This window comes from Heterocephalus glaber, unplaced genomic scaffold (genome assembly GCF_053883595.1).
Source record: "Heterocephalus glaber isolate CG9 unplaced genomic scaffold, H.glaber_assembly_v1.0 deba00001579, whole genome shotgun sequence".
NCBI lineage: Eukaryota > Metazoa > Chordata > Mammalia > Rodentia > Bathyergidae > Heterocephalus > Heterocephalus glaber.
In genome coordinates this window covers 196,290-214,220 of record NW_028258360.1, presented here as the reverse complement: position 1 = coordinate 214,220, position 17,931 = coordinate 196,290, and the positions used below count along the sequence as shown (strand labels likewise).

The 17,931-nt window shown below is 41.1% G+C and overlaps 1 protein-coding gene across 1 annotated transcript in view; it reads right to left on the bottom strand.

The window, feature by feature from the left end:
- Ubac2 (UBA domain containing 2) overlaps positions 1 to 17,931 on the bottom strand; it is a 166,390-nt gene that overhangs the window by 78,824 nt on the left and 69,635 nt on the right. The gene's annotated exons all lie outside the window — the stretch shown is intronic.

Below are 17,931 nucleotides of genomic sequence, written 5' to 3'. Positions count from 1 at the left end.
AGTCAGACCCTGGCATTTGTAACACCTTACGGAAGGAAGCAGGTGAGACTACACGATGGAAGTCAGCATCTGTGCACCTTTCCTTTACTCCCCCTATGGGATGTACCAAGTGAACTGGAAGGAAGGAAGGAAGGAAGGGAGGAAGGGCAAACGCTACAGTTTGTGCAAGTGCACTCAGGTAGTCCTTTGAGTCAAATCTCTAAACAGAAGCATGGTGAGGGCTATGAAAGGAAAACCGGAAACAAAGTTTCCTTACTTTCAGAGCCTCTCTAGAGTAAACTAGTACTATGACCCCCTGTGAGCCAGGAAGTTGCCTCAAGGTAAGTGACAGGGTGCTAATGGGGCTAATTCTGAGGATCCTTCAAACAAAAAAGTAAATTCCTGTGGCAGTTTATAAAGGAATCAATTGCATATCCTTTTACCTGTTAAGTTTACCATCCTCTCCCTCCACCTTACCACAAATCTGTTTATCACTTGTATTATATTAGATTCTATCTAATCACCAGGAGGTAGCATATTGACAAAAAGGTAAACTCTAAACCAGTATCTTAATTGCTTTTTTAAAGTCTCTCATCCAGTCAAATTCAGCCATCAGCTCTCCTTTCAGAGGCCCTCACTGCCTACTGGTGGCCCTGGGCTTCACTTTTACTTCTGGTCTATTCCTCCCACCAGTAGGTAAACCTGGAGCACAGGGGCAGCGCCAGATGACTCTTGTACCCGGTTACAGAACAAAAAGGTGACCTGTACCAACACACTGTTTGAAAATCACAATCCTATAAGATTTTCAACATGAATCAAGAGATATATTAACAAGTTTAAGAAATATCTGTGAGCTAGAACAACTCATCTGAGAAAGCAGATAGATATTATGAGACTAACCACATACTATGTAATGTCTTCATTTCCACAGCTCTGGGAACAAGATGAACATATAGGGCCACCTCCACTAAGTCCAGAAAAGGCAGCTGGTCAATTGGAGGGAGTATCAGCAAAGCAGTCCTAACTTGGTATCCTAGCCATAAAGACACACCCGAATTGCATGAGAAGGCTGAATGGTGTCATTTTACACCAGATGACTATACAACCCTTAAATAGGACCAATAAATCAGTAATTGGGAGAATATAATCTGGGTGAGGCTGTGAGCCCCAGGAAGATGAGGACCTTGTCTGTCTCGTACACAGAACCTGGTCCAGCGCCTGGCCCATGGAAAGTTCTCCAACAGTCATTTAACTGAAGAGCACATTTCTGAACCACTCCTAGCAATATTCTAAAGCCCTACTGAAATACCTATGAAGTTATTTCTCAATGAAAAGAAATTCCATAAATGCTAGAGTGTATATGTTCCTGAAGACAGTTATCCAAATATGTGCCCCAGAAGACCCTACAATTTAAACTACATACAGAAATGTTTGGCTTGGAAATAATTTTATTTCAAGAAGCTCCTGTCAGTAAAAGGTAGCATGCAAATTTGAAAGGGGAAGCACTGCTCTGAAATTAGCCCTCAGAAATGATCTATTTTGGTTCCTTTTCAGCTCACTATAACTTGTTACTCTCTGAAAAGCTTAAAAACACTTGCTTGTTAGCTATCAGATGAAGGATGAGAAACGAAAGGCCTGGATTAGAGTGATGTGGGTCAAGGCCATTCTCTGAACTTAGGGAGGATGACAAAGTACTCACCAGAACCACTGCTGACGGAGGTCTTCCCTCACACTCGGGAAAGCCTGTTACTCAGAAGAAAACCCCACATTTCTATGTGTGCCAAGCCTTAATGAGATAAGGATGAACAGTATTCATCCTGTACTACAGGCCATTTTCCAAGCACTGTAGGTACAGGTGTTATCTTGCTTAAGCATGGCCTAAATAGTTGGATTTTCATGATCCCCACCGTGTTGATGAGGAAACCAGACACCAAGGCCACAGGGTGCCTGGAGGTGAGATTTAAGCCAGAACCTCCTGGCCTAGTCAGCAGCCTGACCCCAAGCAGCCCCATGCCACCTCTTGTTGACACACGCTCACCAGGGCCAGCTAGTTCCCTCTGCTTGCCTGGCCCCATGCCTCTGCTACCTGTGGCCTCCTGGGCCTTGGGCCCTCCTCATCACCACAGCTGAACCTCAGCTCCCTTCCTCACAGGGCCTCCTAACTTCTCTGCAGACTTCACCATCGTTCTCACTACACCTGCTCCTTTTCCTCCTCCTCCTCTTCTTCCCCCGCCCCCACAGGAGTTAGTCTGTAAGCAAATCCTTGCTGGGGTTTTCTCCTCTGACACTCTTTCCTGTTCATCTTTTCTTTGCCCAATATCATCATCCTAGTCCAGAAGTTGGCCTTCACATATGTAAACTACTACCACCTCCTCCCCTCTGGGTCCCTCAATTAGTTAGAAACCTTGCCTTCCTTTAGGATGCTGTCCAGAAAGCCAGCACTTTAATAATTAATGACCATAATACTTGCTACCAACTATACAGCGTGGCGCTGTAAGCACTCTACACAGATAAGTTCATTTAAGCTTCACAACAGTTCTGTGAAGCTCATCAAACTCTGGCAGTCCGGCTCCAGCTCTGGGGTCTGTACTCTCAATCACTACATTTTCGCTCTTAAACAAGTAGAATTACATGCCTGCCTGGGTGTGACTACTTCTGGCCAACAAGTTGAGGGGGGCATGTTACTTCCAGGCTGAAGTATAAAAGGACAGTGAGGGGTGTCCCAGACACAGGGAGCAGTAATCTTCTCGATGGTGGCAGCTTTGCTAGGCTGAGTCCTTGAATAAGGAAGACCAGAACCACCTGAGGCCCCATCTACCTGTGTTGGACAAGGAGCACAAACTAGAAACACATGTATGAACTCAGAGCCACTGGGATTCAGGCTGCATTTATGGCTACCACATAACCTAGGTTATTCTGATTAATATAGAGCTTGACTACTTGGAAACAAACCAACGCACAGGGATATAAAAAAAGAAAAATGCAAACACCATCCAATTCTCCTGCTGAACAAATTGTTCTCTTAATCCCACTTTCATTGGGTCATTTCATGCTCAAGGACTGAGAGGAGTTCCTCACGGTCTACCACATCAAATCCAAGTTCCTCTCCCGCACTTTCAAGTCCTTCAAACCTACTTTCTCTACACTGGCCAGTATGCGCCTTTCCAATCAGTCAGGTTGGGTTTGTTCTCTCCCAAGAATAGTGTCCACATCTGGTCCTCACTGGTTGGATTATTCTGCTTCCTGCCCCTACTGTTTGTGGCTCACTCCAAACTATATTTCTCCTTTAATTCTTTTTTCCTTTTTTTTCCCCCATTAACTTTATTGGTACATTTTAGGTATACAATACAGTTACACTCATCATTGGGATCTTTTACCATTACATGAGTCTCTTGGTTCTTATTTTTTTTCCCCTTCCCTTGCCCTCCCTTCACCCCCTCCACACTTCCCTATTTGCAAAAACCTAGTTTCCATTTTTTTCCTCTTCTCATATTTTTTCCTTTCCCTTTTTTCCTTTCCCCTACCCCTCCCGATTCCCTTGCTCTTTTAGACCTTGTCTTCCTGTTACATAATATCAGTTATACATTTTTAAAATTACAATATTAACATCTAGGAGACATTACCACAGATTTTACAGAATTTAAAAGGATGTAGAAAGCATATTACAAAAAATATTTTTTGAAATAAATTTGACAACTTCTAAGAAGTACCTTGGAGGACAAATTAATGAAACTAACTCTGGAGGAAATATAAAATTTGAATAGCACCTATTAAAGAAAGTATACTCCTTGCTTGAAAACCTACCTATATGACAACAGCAGCCTCATAAACATTTTAACTGATAAATTATATCAAACAATTAAAGCAGAAAAAAGAAGGAACACTTCTCCCCTCATTTTAGGAACTCAACATTGTGCTAATCCTAAAACTGGATAAAGATAATAGAAGAAAAAAGTATGAACATAGATAGAAATTTGTTTAACAAAACAAACTATTGGAAGTCATATCTGGCAGGATGTAGAAAGTGGTTTTTTTATAGGGATGGCAGTGTTGGTTCAGCATTGGAAGATCCACCCCCAAAAGTCATCATTTTAACAGAGGAAAGGAAAAAGCCCTATGATCCTGTCACTAGTTGGAGAAAAAGTATTGGACTAAATTCTACAGCTGTTCATGGTAAAAGCTATCAGCAGAGTAGAAGTAAAATAGAAACTTCTCAACAGATTAAAGACATGTACTCCATACTTCCAGCGAGAACACCTTATGTGAATGGAGAAGATACAATGCTTTCTCCTTAAGGTGGGGAACAAGGGCAGATATGCTTACTCTTTATCTGTCCATTAAACTTTGAAACCTAGGCCCCACCAAAATAGTCTGGCAAAAAAATGACACAACTAGGATAGGATTGGCACGGCAGAAGCAAAATCTTTACATGTAAATGAAATGATCATCTACAGAGAAAATACTGAGAAATCTCTAGGAACCCCTAGAACTTGTACTTGAATTCAGCAGGATTAGAAAACACAAGGTATATATAAAAATTCAGGTCTATATATACTTGCTATAAATGAAGAACTGGATATTGAAATTTAAAAGTTATGTAGGAATACAAAGGACCCAGAAAAGCCAAAAACAAAAGCAAAAACAAAAAGTGTTGGAAGACGTTTAGCACCCAATTTTAAGACTTCTTTTAAAAGCTACAGTAATTAAGGCAGTGTTGGTGTAAGGAAAGACATATAGATCATTGGAATAAAACAGAGAACCTAGAAATAGAACCACACATACATGGTCCACTGAGTTTTGAAAGATTATTTAACATTAGCATTTTATAGACTATAAACTTGATTCAAGAGCCGAGGAAGAGATAGTGTCTTCAGCAAATGGCACTAGAACACCTGGTATCCATATATAAAAAATTAACCTCAACCCTTTTTTTCCATACATGAAAATAACTTGAAGGGATCTATGAGCCTAAATAAGAAAGCCTAAAAGTATAAAACTTTAAGAAGAAATTATAAGGGAAAATTTTTATGAATTCAGAGTAGGCAAGAACCACCTAGAATACAAAAAACATGATGTATAAAAGAAAAAAATTGATAAATGAGATTCCATCAAAATTTAGAACTTTAAATGACATCATTAAAATGAAAAGTAGTCCTTAAACAGACCATATTTACAATGCATATAACCTATGAGCAGAATATATAAAGAATTCTTAGAGCTCATTAATAGACAACCCATTTAAAATGCAGACATAAGAAGATGTTAAATAGCCAGTATAGCACAAGGAATGGTGTGCAACTCTAGAATCAGAAAAATACTAATCACTACAATAACAAGACTGAATTATACACTCATTAGGGAGAGGAAGTCAAAAGTTTTAAAAGCCTTGTCACGACTTTTTCTTTTTGTTGGATTCTCCCCCTTTGTGTTTAATTTGTCATGCCCAATGGATTCATTCTGCTGGGTTTCCTAGGGTTGTGATCCTCATTGTCTTTTCCTAGGGTATTGTCTGAACTATTTTGGCGTGTCGGTTTGGTATTCATGAAGTTCCTGAGGTGCTCTTTATCATCAAAGTATCTTATTTCTCCATCAATTTTGAAAGATAGTTTTGCAGGGTACATCAATCTGGGTTGGAGGCTGTTTTCCTTTAGGGCTTGGAATATGTCACTCCAAGTTCTTCTTGCCTTGAGGGTTTGCATTGAGAAGTCTGCTGTGATTCTGATGGGCTTTCCTTTGTATGTGATTGGTTTCTTTTCTCTCACTGCTTGTAGAATTTTGTTCTTCTGTTGGGTTTCTGGAATCCTAACTATTTTATGCATATGTGTAGATTTTTTTGATCAAGGCTAGCTGGAGTCCTATATGCCTCACTTATCTGTATGTCAAGTTCTTTCCCCCTCCTTGGGAAGCTTTCTGCCATCACTTCTGTGAAGAGTTTTTTTATGTCATCTGCACTCTCTCCTCTTTCTTCATTGACTCCAGTCAGTCTTATGTTATTCTTCTTTGCATCGTCTAGCAGCTGCTGGATTGATTTCTCATGTTCCCTTACAATTTTAAAGCAATTTTTCTTTTCCTGGTCACTAATTGCAGTCTTATCTTCTATATGTGAAATTCTATCCTCATACTGGTTCATTCTGCTGCGCAGACTTTCGATGGAGTTTTTAATCTCTTGGAAATCTGTTTGTATCTGTTTTATGGATTCCATTTGTTTCCTATGTTGAGATTCCATCATGTTCCTCAGATCCTCTATTTTTTTTATGTGTCCTCTCTAGATTTATTAATCATGTCTTGAACCATGAGCAAAATCTTTGCTGTTATCTGAGTAATTATTTCTGATTTCATTTTTCTCAGATCCTCTTTTGTTGCCAGTTCAGAGAGTCCAGGTGGTTGAGAATCAGAGTGTTCCATCTCGTTTCCCTTTGGGGTTGCTGTAGGTGATCTGGAAGTCTGTTTTTGAGGCTTGTTTATGTGTCTTCTCATTTCCAAGGGGGGAGGGGTGTGTGTGCTTCTGGCTCACCTTCTCTGCCCCAGGAGCTTGGGATGGCGGTGGGGGAGCTTCCTTCCGGATGCTGGGACCAGCTCAGCTTCTCTGCCCTAGGAGCCTGGAATGGAGGCGGGGAGCTTCCTTCCAGGTGTTGGGACTGGCTGAGCTTCACTGCCCTAGGAGCCTGGGATGGCGGTGGGGGAGCTTCCTTCCGGGATCTCCTTTAATTCTTTGATGACTTAAAGCCACCCATTTTTCTTCCTTCATTTCATCTGCCCTTTATAGCTGCACCCATAGCTTGAACTTGGAGATGTATTATCTCACACACACAAAAAGAAGAAAATACCATGCTAGCCTAGAGACCTGAAACCCAACCAGCTCCATCCCACTCCATCAATCTTTCAGTCTTTTTAGACCTCAGTTTTCTTGGCAGTGAAACAATTGTTAGATAGTATGTAGGCTCTGCCAGCCTTCACGTAGCCTATGCTGTTTCACCTGCATTTTCTTGTATCCTTCAACTAAATAGACTCCGATGGGGTAGAGACATTGACTTTTACAGCATTCTACTCTGGGTAGCCCTGAGCAGAGCCCCTTCAACACAGATATGGAAAACATACTGACTACAAGTCATCACAAATTAGCTGAGGATACTGTATGTTTTATATTAGTAAAGTCTAGCAGATATGAGGTTTATATTATTGCATGCCATAATTTGTTAGGCAGCAAAAGATTATCATAGAAAACATGCTAAATTGGAAACTGGAATGCCATGTCAGGATTCGTTTTTATTTTCTGCTGACAGTGTAAGAGGTGTGCCACATGCTTTTCCACTTCCTTCCACATAAGAGAAAGTAACACATGACTACTTATACTTATTTATCTCTGATAATGCATATTTAAACTTATAGAAATCTCTGCAACACTGTACTTGTTGGAAAGAAGAAACTGCATAGGAAGGCACTATACATGAGAAACACAAAACACAACTAACTTTTGTTTCCAACAGTTTATCTTCCTCAAGCACTCTGCAGATCTTCTCTTTCTCTTTGCTGCCAACTTACTGTGTTGCTTCTCCATGATAACAACGCTTTTTAGGTGTCCGTGTGCTCAACTAAGCTTTAAGACACTCACGAGCAGGAGCCACATTAGTTTCTGTCCCACATGGGACCTAGTACAATTGATCCAAAACAAGAACTCAAATACTTTTTGATTGGCTTTTTTCCATCTTTTCAGAGTGTGAGAACATTTATTTCTGGTTTCCATATCATGTAAGAATGACTTTTCCCGTGCAGGTTTTGAGAAGAAAACAGTGTGTCAGAGTGAAACCACATGGAGGCTGCAAAAGCTTTGAATCTTCCTCTAAAAAAAGCAACGTTCTGGGCCGGGGGTTTAGCTCAGTGGTTTCACCACCTGCTGCACAAGCGTAAGGACCCCAGGTCGATCCCCAGCACCAAAACAAAACAAAACAAAACAAAAAAGCAACATTCTGATGTGTTCTTATTGGTTGGGGGAAGCAGTTCAGCAATCTTCTTCTTAAGTCCTTCAGTGAAACATCTGATTTTTTTAAACATGGTGAAAACATTAGGGTCACTGCCTGTATTAGGGTTAAAAAAAATACATGCAGACTGTATTATCGCACACTGGACTATCATGTATTATAATTCAAAACAGCAAAAAAAGCAATTGCCAGGGACATTTCATGTGTTATTGCCTTTATTTTTTTCCATCAATGGAGCAAAGGCAAAGGAAAAGTTAAATGTTACTAGTTTTGCTTGACCAATAGCTGTGAAGAAGACATGAAAGCCACACATCTGACACTGTGATAAGAAATCCAAGCAGTCCTTGTTTCTTTTCCAGGCTCCATGTAAAACACTGTTATATGACTGTTCTGTCCCATGCACTCGGGTCTCTGGAGGGATCCAGCGAGAGCCTGGGACACCTGAGGCAGGCACAGGGGTGAGGGGTACAGCAGGACTGGGCCATGCAGAATTCAGAAAGACGTGAAAAGAAAAATGGGGTAAAGTATCATATTTAGGGATTGTCAGATTGGAAGTTTGTATGATGAACCAAATGCTAAGAAGGCAGTCACTGTACTACTCTTTCTGCATTTGTGTATGCTTGATATTTTCCATAATAACTTTTAAAACATGATGAGTGCAGCCTTGAACACATTCCCACACACTCTCATTACAACAGAGGTGGAAGTAGAAATTCAGGGAGATTAGAAAGAATTTAGAGAGGGAGACAGGCTAGTAGTCTGTCTCAAATCAGTTAACTGTGACAGCCCAATCTGTAAGAACTGCACACACAGTGGCCTCACAAGGCGGGGGAGTTGCAACAGACCTTCAAGAAGTCCTAGTAAGAGGTGGCTGGGTGTGACACAATCACAACAAAGAACAGGTTATATCAGAAATCCACATGAAAACATCAGCAGCATTTTATAAACACACACGCACGCACACACACAGAGCTCTTTGAGAAACTTCATCTCCTGACACAGAGGCCCAGTGAAAAGCCATGTCCCAGTTCAAATTGCTATGTTTCAGATCTGGGTACACTGCTTTGTATAAACACATGTGAAGTGAAATGTAAAGGTTATTTCCTTTTGATTACCAGTCATGGCAGTCAGAATCCAGATACAGATAACAGAAACTGCTCAAGCTGCTTTGGGTAGAGAAAGATTCTGTACACAGAATTAGGGATTCAGAAAATTTCTGAAAGGACCTGAAGAGTGGATCCTCTGTGCCTCCAGGAAGAGACTCCTGGAGTGGCACACAAAAATTGGTCCAACAAGAGAACTGCCTCCTCTGCCATCCCTCACCGGGCGCAGAAATCAGTCCCAGCTGTAAGTGAGGTCCAGAATCACTGCACAGCTGAGTCTGGAGGGCCCTCCAGCAAAACAAGCATCGCCTGTGCTCCCGGCTCTGCTCACGCTGATCTCCTGGGCCACATAAATTCTTCTGACTGAGGGTGCACAGACCATGGGCAGAACCATAGATGGGAGTGGGGGTAAGCATCAGAGCACTCTGAGTTCCAACCTCTGCTTTACGGGGAGGTCCACAAGGAGGATCTCAGGGCAGATACTGAGCAAGCCAATCTTGTGTCTTGGTCTTTCTCATTTTAATAAAGTATGAAAATACTGTAGCAAAAGGAGGAGGGAGCATCAGAGGTGAGGAGCAGCTTAGGAGCCACTGCAAACAAATACAAAACCAAATGCAAAAGAATCCCCAAGGTACCAGAACGGTGGTGGTGAACCTACAGCATGCGTGCCAAAGCTGGCACACAGAGCCCTCCCTGGCGGCAGATGAGCCAAGTCACAGCAGCAGCAGCAACAGCTGAGCATCGGATAACAGTTGTTTTTTCTAAATAAAACCTCACTATTCAAGTTTAATTGCAGTTTTAGCACTTTGCGATAAATAAGAGGGTTTTGGGTTGCTGTTTGGGCACTCTGTCTCTAAAAGGTTCGCCATCACTGTACTACAAGAAATTTGAATATACTTTTACTAGTACATAGTATCCTGGAATTATAAATAAATATTATGGTTACTTAAGAAATGTCATTTTAAGAGCTTACTGAAATATGGAATAAAATATTATGATATCTGGAAACTGCTTCAAAATACTTCAACTACAAATGCTGAGGAACACAAGAAGGAAGGATGGCAAAAATATTAATTTTTGAATCTAGGTAATAACATGGATTTTATTATTCTCTCTGTTTGTGTATAAATATTTTCATAATAAAATACATTAAAATGTTATACCAAGAGAAATATGGAAATTACAACTTAATTTATTATTGGTTTACCTTCAAAAACTTTAACACTACCACAGCATTAAAGTAAATGCCATTTTCTGCCAAGTAACTGGCTTATCCTCTTCAAAAATATCAAGATCGTGACAAACAGACTGAGGAATATTCAGATTAAAGAGGAAACGGGATACATGACTAAAGGCGACATGTAAACTAGACTGGCCCACAGGCCAGGGTTTTCCTTTTCCTTTGTGCTATAAAGGACATTATTTGGACAAACTGCCAAAGATGAATGAAAACATACTGATGTGCTCAAGAGTAAAGGGACATTATATCTACAACTTGCTCTCAACTAATGCAGAAAAAAATTATGTGCAAATGCTAGTAATTGAGGCATTCAGGTATAATGCATAAGGGAGCTCTTTGTCCTACTTTTACAGCTTTTTAAAAAGCCTGCGCTATTCAAAAAAAATTTTTAAGGATAAAACATAAGTGGCAGTATTTAGGAGCTTCTTCCATTCACTAAATTAAATTAAATGTAAATTAAATAAAGGTACTGGCTGAATGGTGGGAGTTTGGATATGAATATATGCTTTTACAAATATCTGTATAAAGGTAAAGTTAAAATACACATAGCAAACCTCAGTTTGACAAGTTGACATACTGAAATTACTTTCCAGTCCAGTGAATAGATAACCACTAACTAGATTTTTCTACCTGAAAAAGAAAGCAGCATTAGGCATGTTGCCTAGAGAGGAATGTGCACAAATTTCCTCTCAGACGTGCCACTTAAGCAGCCATCACCCAGTGCCTTGGTGAGTCCTCAGGATCTGTGCTTTCCCACGGAGAACACAGCAGTAACAGCATCTGCCCTCTGTGAGAGACTCATTTACATCAGGGACACACAGAAAAGGCTCTGGGTTCAAAATGGCTGTTTAATATCTATCAGGATTTCTGAGCAGAAACGGTAAACTCTGCCACTGAAAAGTCTCCAAATGGAATAATCTTAATATTTCATAATATTACTCCACATTTATTCTCCATGCTGTCAAACATGGAGACAAACATCTTTGGTCTGATTATTCATACAACAAATATTTATTCAGTGTCTAAAAAGCGAGGCAGGCCCTGTTCTGGACACTGGGATGACAGCTGGAAGTGACAGATCAGGCAGACCTCAGAACCTCAGTATATGTCCTGTCAGTCACTACTAAATATTGAGTAAACAGAAATTAATTTTAGGGGACAGGAAAACTGCAAGTGTTGATTCTAGCTTGGTGACACCCAGAATTGCTTGTCTGCCCAGCCAAATGTTTTCTGAGCTACTTTATTAACAAGTTCCCTTTCTGCTCAATCAGTGAGGTTCATTCAGTTACTTCAACTGACAATCCAGCCCAAGCAGCCATGTGTGCTCTCAGGTAACAGAAGCACCTAGATTGTTCAGAACTCAACATGCAACATAGCAAAAAACCTCAATCCCAAGATAGGTACGAGATTTTTTTTTTGCTTAAATTCTTTTATTGGTACATTTTAGGTATACGATACATTTACATTTATCATTGGATGCTTGTACCTGTACATGATGTATTTTGGTTCTTATTTTTTCCCCATTCCCTGTACTCCCTTCCCTATCTACAAAGACTTTGTTTCCATTTTTTCATTTTCTCATAATTTTTCCTTTCCCTTCTTTCCTTTCCCCTTCCCCTCCCACCTCCCTTACCCCTTTGGGCCTTTTCTTCCTATTTCAAATTATCAATTATTCATTTTAATCATATTAATCCTTATTTACACTTTCAGTTTCTCACATCAGAGAAACTATTCGGTATTCATACACGTGTGTCCTATTTATTTCACTTAAGAGGATGGCCTCAATGTGCATCCATTTAGCTATAAATGTCTCTAGTTTCTCGTTCTTTATGGCTGAGTAGTACTCCATTTTATAAAAAACCCACATGTTCTTTCTCCAGTTTCCAGTTGATTGGCATTTGGGCTGTTTCCAAGCTTTAGCTATTACAAACTGTGCCGCTATAAACATGGGTGCACACGTATCGCTGTGGTATGATTCTTTTAATTCTTTGGGGAAGATACCCAGCAGGGGAGTAGCTGGGTCAAATAGGACCTCTAGTCCCAGTTCTTTGAGGTTCAAGATTATTTTTATGTGTTGTGTATTTTGCTATGTAACCACAGACATGGTTAGTATGCTGAAATTCTTTTCTTAGAATAATACAATGATCTGAATCTAAAATCTTTCATAAGGTACAACTTTCCAATGATAAACAAGAACAGGAAGTGAATCTTGAATACAACCAGACTTCTAGTTCTCTTTCTTATTAAATGATCTACTTTGCTACCACTCAAGTCTGACTTACCAGCATTAAACTTCCCATCATTCTATCCTACTAGTTATTAATATTTTATTCCTGTTAGAACAAAGGCAATTTCCAACTGGACTGGAAACTTTGACATACTCAAATATTTTAAGTCCCAACAGGAAGATAGCTAAAATAAAGGTTGAGTAGCAAAGCAACTTACAAAAGCAGAAATGAAAACAGATGTTAAACTTCTTTGAAACAAATTTTTACTAATAGCCTTGACCAAAGCTATTTCAGTCAACTACTAGAAATATTCTACCTGGTCAAGAGATCTCAATAAACGTCCCGGGTCACGAGCTCCTCAAGTGTGTGGCCTGGCTCCTTCCAAGGTTCTGCTCACCACCCACACCACACATACATGATGACCACCATCAGGCCGATTCTGCCCCACGCCTCATTTAGCACTGTGGGAGCCATTTCCAGTTCTCACAGCAGGGAGAAGGGCTACACGTATCTGCTGGGTAAAGGACAGGGATGGTACTAAACATCCTGCAACACACAGATCAGCCCCCACAAAGAACTCAGCAAACAAAACGTCAAAAGTGCCACAGCTGAGAAAACTCTAGTTTCGGTCAACAATGCCACTTGCCCTCCACAACAAATAGGAAACCCCAGATCAGGTGGCTTCATCAATCTTCTGGTGATGATTTACAGATCCTTTGAAGCAAGATACATTAAATCCATCCCCTGCAAAGGCACTCTGGCCACTGAAATCCCTGCAGTGTTAAAAGCCTGAGTCTCCTTTCACATTAAACAAGACTCCCTGGTAAGTAACTCTGCATGCTGCTTTGATTCCCAAGGCACAGGGCTTCAAACATTACTGATGTCTTGACAAAACTGGCTAGCATGTCCTGTCATCATTTCTCAGACAATGCCCGATGCCTAAGTGAGGCAAGAAAAGCTGCCTCTCCTCATTCCATGTGATTTTTCTATCACCAGTTCACAGAAAAGATTAATACAAACAACTAGCTCTAGAGATAGAAAGAGGCGAGTGGGAGAAGAGGGGAAGGAGAAGTAAACAGAATTAAGATGTTTTATGGACAGGTACCAACTGCCCACGATGAAAGTGATCATTATGTACAGCAAAACATGTACTCACAAGAATTTTAAACGTTTTTTAAAAATACGAATAAAAAAAGAAATAACTGGCATGTGACAGACTACAATTTCAATCACAGTCAGCTCTCCTTGGTATTAAAGAACACTCTTTTCACTACTCCATGCTGAGGGAGCTGTAAGAGAGAGTGGATCCCGCTCTTTCAAGAGCATCATGTAGCAAGCGCAATTAGGTAAGCAGTCACAGTCCCAAGTGCTCAGTGTTCTAGCTGCCTTGCAAGCAGTCGGCTATGAGCATGAAGGTGTGAGAAGTCACTGGCTGGGGTGGGGGTTCACAGCACAGCTATCCCAGGGAGCCTTGGAGCTCCCCTGCTTGCTTGGCAGAAGTTTGCCAAGTTGCAAGTTGCAAGCTGGTGTGCAGAGTACAGAGAAGGAATGACAGGAATGAGGCTGGAAAGGTTGGTTGAAGTCCAACTCTGACAGGTCTCTCTAACAAGTTCAACCTGATAAAAAAAGAGCAGGAGCAAGGAAGGTCCTCAAGGTGTAAAGAAACAAGATCAGATCTCTTTTGGAGAGAAAACTGTAGGGTGGGGCACTGCAGATGAGGGCATCATGATGACAGGGAAGACAATTAGGAGGCCACTGCCGTGGTTTCAAGAGGAAATAAAATATAATCAAAAGACCAATTATGACTTTTCATTCATTTCTTTGCTCCACTGAGATTCATCTACCCATATGAATCCTACATGCGAGAACTACTACTTCCCACTATGCTAATTTCCATGTTAAAGCGCTACTGTGATGGTATAGGAGGTGGGGCCTTTGTGAGGCCTTAGGTCACGAGAGAGGAGTCCTGTGAATGGAAATGGTTCGCTTATAATAGGAGCCCCAAAGAAATTTCTTATCCCTTCTGCCATATGAAGACACACAGAAAAAAAGAACATTAACGAATCCGGAAATGTGCCACCTCCAACCACCAAGTATACCGGTGCTTTGATTTTGAACTTCCCAGCCTTCAGAATGGTAAGAAGTAAATACTGTTTATAAACCACACAATCCATGGTATTTTCTTACAGGACCCTTAACAGGCTGAGACACTGAGGCATCATTCATAGGAATGGCCTGGTCTCCTGCTTGTATGAAGTGTGTATTCTAGTAGAAAAGCTAGTTATCCAATCATTTATGACTTGTTATTTAATTTCTATGGTGACAAATGCTATAACAAAGAAGTGTCCTGAGAAAGCCTATCACAGGAACCTGTTACATGGTCTGAGGGTGGAGCTGACCAAAGAAAGCTTCTCAAGAAGTAACCTTCACACCTCTCCTGAAACCCCCCATGATGGCCCTTCTACCTCACATCCCTTGTTGTAAATAAAAATCTTGAAAATTATATTTTTCATTAGTCAACTTTGCTCTGTACAATTACATTCCAACTATTTATTTGCTAAAACATCTGGCCAGCAAAGCCCAACCAATAGGTCTTTCTGGGAGGAAACAACAGGAGGGGGAGGCAAGAGAAGAAAAGAGTGGGGACTGAGGGGTAAGAGAGGGCAGGTAGGTGGAAAGAGGGGACGAGAGGAAGAGCGAAGGGAACAGACTGCCAGCTCTAAAGGCCTTAGCACAAAACAGCAGCAGCAGTCTACATGTTAGCTGTGATGGACACTCAGAAGCAGAACCCTCTGCAGCTGGTGTGCAGGGTGAACTATGAGTGCGCAGGTCTGCTTCTAGCATGACCGGGAGGCACTGTGGCTTTAGAATCAACTGATCTAGGTTCAAACTCCAACTCTGTCAATTGAGTTGTATGTTCCCCACAGGTTTCTTAGAATCGGTTTTCTTAACCAGTAAAACAGATAAAGCCATGCCAACCTAACAGTTTGTTTTTTAAATAGGAGCTAAATGATAGTAGATATCTAAAATGCCTGTGAGTTCAACTGATCGAATCTATTAATCTAAACACATTAATTTGATCATTTCAAAGTTGGAGTCCCTGGTGGCTCTTTTTTTTTTTTTAATACCGGGGATCGAACTTGGGTCCTTGAGCTTGTGGGGCAGGCTGTGGAACCACTGAGCTAAATCCCCGGCCCCCTGGTAGCTCTGTTTTGAGAAATATCACTTGACTTCTAAGTTACAGACACAGATTGTCTTTCAAGCTATGATGATTATTTACATGTTGATTATTTAGTTCAAGTTGTAAGCAGAGGACAAATAATTTAGAAAGCCAACTGTCACTTATTGCTAACTTTGCCCACAACACCCACTTCCCTTAAAAATCTTCCAACGGTTGATATTCAGTGACCACAGATGGCTGGAGGTGTGCTGCTGCTCAGCCACGCCCTCATCCCGACAGCCCAATCCCTTTGCACTTGGCACTTCTGCGATCCATGGTTATCACCACTGCTATCCACTCTGTTGTCCCACATAACAAAATTTAAAAAGAATTACAGAAAATACTTATGACTGATTGTTTCAAACAGGCTTTTGATATTCAGTAAATTTATGTAAAGTACCTTGGTGAGTTCTTTGAGCCATTCTAACAAACTTCAAATTGAGAGGTGGATTGTGGAACCCCCAATTTACAGCCAGTCTGCAGTATAGGCAGCCAGAGGCTTGTGACCGGAACTGAGGAGGGGGCTGTCTCGTGGGGCTGAGGGCTCTTTCACTCTGTGGCATCTAGCACTGACTCCAGGCACGCAGGGTCAGAACTATTGAGCATCTAGCCAGTGCCTGGAGAAGGGGCAAACTGGTTGTCGGTGTTGAGAAAACACCTCTCACTGCCTCACCTCATCCTGGCAGAAGCCTGGAGGTTTACTATGTAGAAATGTAAACAGAAAGTCTGGGGACTGGCGGACTCGCACGCACAGCTGAGAGTTCAAAGACTATACTAACAAACTCATATGCTCAAGTCAGTTTCTACACTAACTGTCGAGACTCAGGCTGAGAGTGGAGAGGACGCTCCAGGGAATATGACCCACTCATGGGGCAGGCAGTGGCAGGGTGACATGTCAATCTACAGAGCCTGAGAGTGGGCGTTCCCCATGACACATCCCAACGGGGGCCTCTGCAATGGGGGCCATGGTCACCTGGCACAGAGTCTTCAATCTGCTTTTCAAAAGCTGGATCTTAAATATAAACAGCGAAAGGATTGGTGATATCTAAGGGAAACTCTTACCATCAAAAGCAGAAAACAAGGAGGTAAAAAGGAACTCAGAAGAAAGAAACAGTGCAGAGAAAAGAAAGCTTTGAGGGGAGCTGGGAGACCATCCTTAATAACACAAGAAGGTTTTTAAAAAAATACTGCATCCATGAAACAAAAACAGGATACCAAGGAAAGTGAATCTTCAGGAAATTTAAAAAGAGCTACTGAAAATTTAAAATAAGATAGCTGAAATATTTTTAAACATAAAACAACAAATAGATAAAAGGTACTCAACCTCACTAGTCATCAAGGAAATATGAACTAAAGCCACAATAACATAACACTACAGATCCACTAGGACGACTGAAATGAAAAGGCCTGCCATCACTCTGGGACCCTAACTGGGAGGAGCTGGCTGTCCTGCCAGGAAGACAAGCAGGACTATGGTGAGGCACAGGGCTTCCTGCCCCCAGCCGGCCAGATGGTCTTTAGCCCCAGTAAAGCCTGTAGGCCACTGTGGTCCCCCTGACATTCTGACTACAACCCCAGAATCACCCAACTAAGCTGCTCCTAAATTCCTGGCCCACAGCAAGAAAGGAAAACTTCTAAAGCTGAGCCCTATGGTTCAGCTTTCAACTCCCAGGTATGTACATAAAAGAAATGTGTACATACACACAACAATAGACATGTTCAAGGGCATTCACAGCAACTGTTTCTGTAGTGCCCCACATTGTAAACATGCCACATTCACTAAGAGTCAAGTGAACAAATGATGCTACAGTCGTACACCACAATACTGCTCCAATAATGGAAAGAATGACCAACAGCTACGGGCAGCAACACAGATGAAAATGAACACAATTCTGAAAGAAACAAGTCAGACACAAGAGCCTACATTTCCATTTAAAACTAAACCAGGGTGTTAAACGTCAGTATAGATATTTGGGAGAAGTAGTGACTGGGAGACAGCAAAAGTAAGATTTCCAGGGTGCAAATACTGTAATGTTCTGATTCTTCATTTGCATGGGATTTAGAAGAGTGTCACCTTGTAAAAACTCAGTAAATTCTTAATTCATGATATGTACATTTTCCATCTACATGCTATACTTCAATAAAAAATTATTTTTAAGTATTAATTACAAGAGTTGGAAGA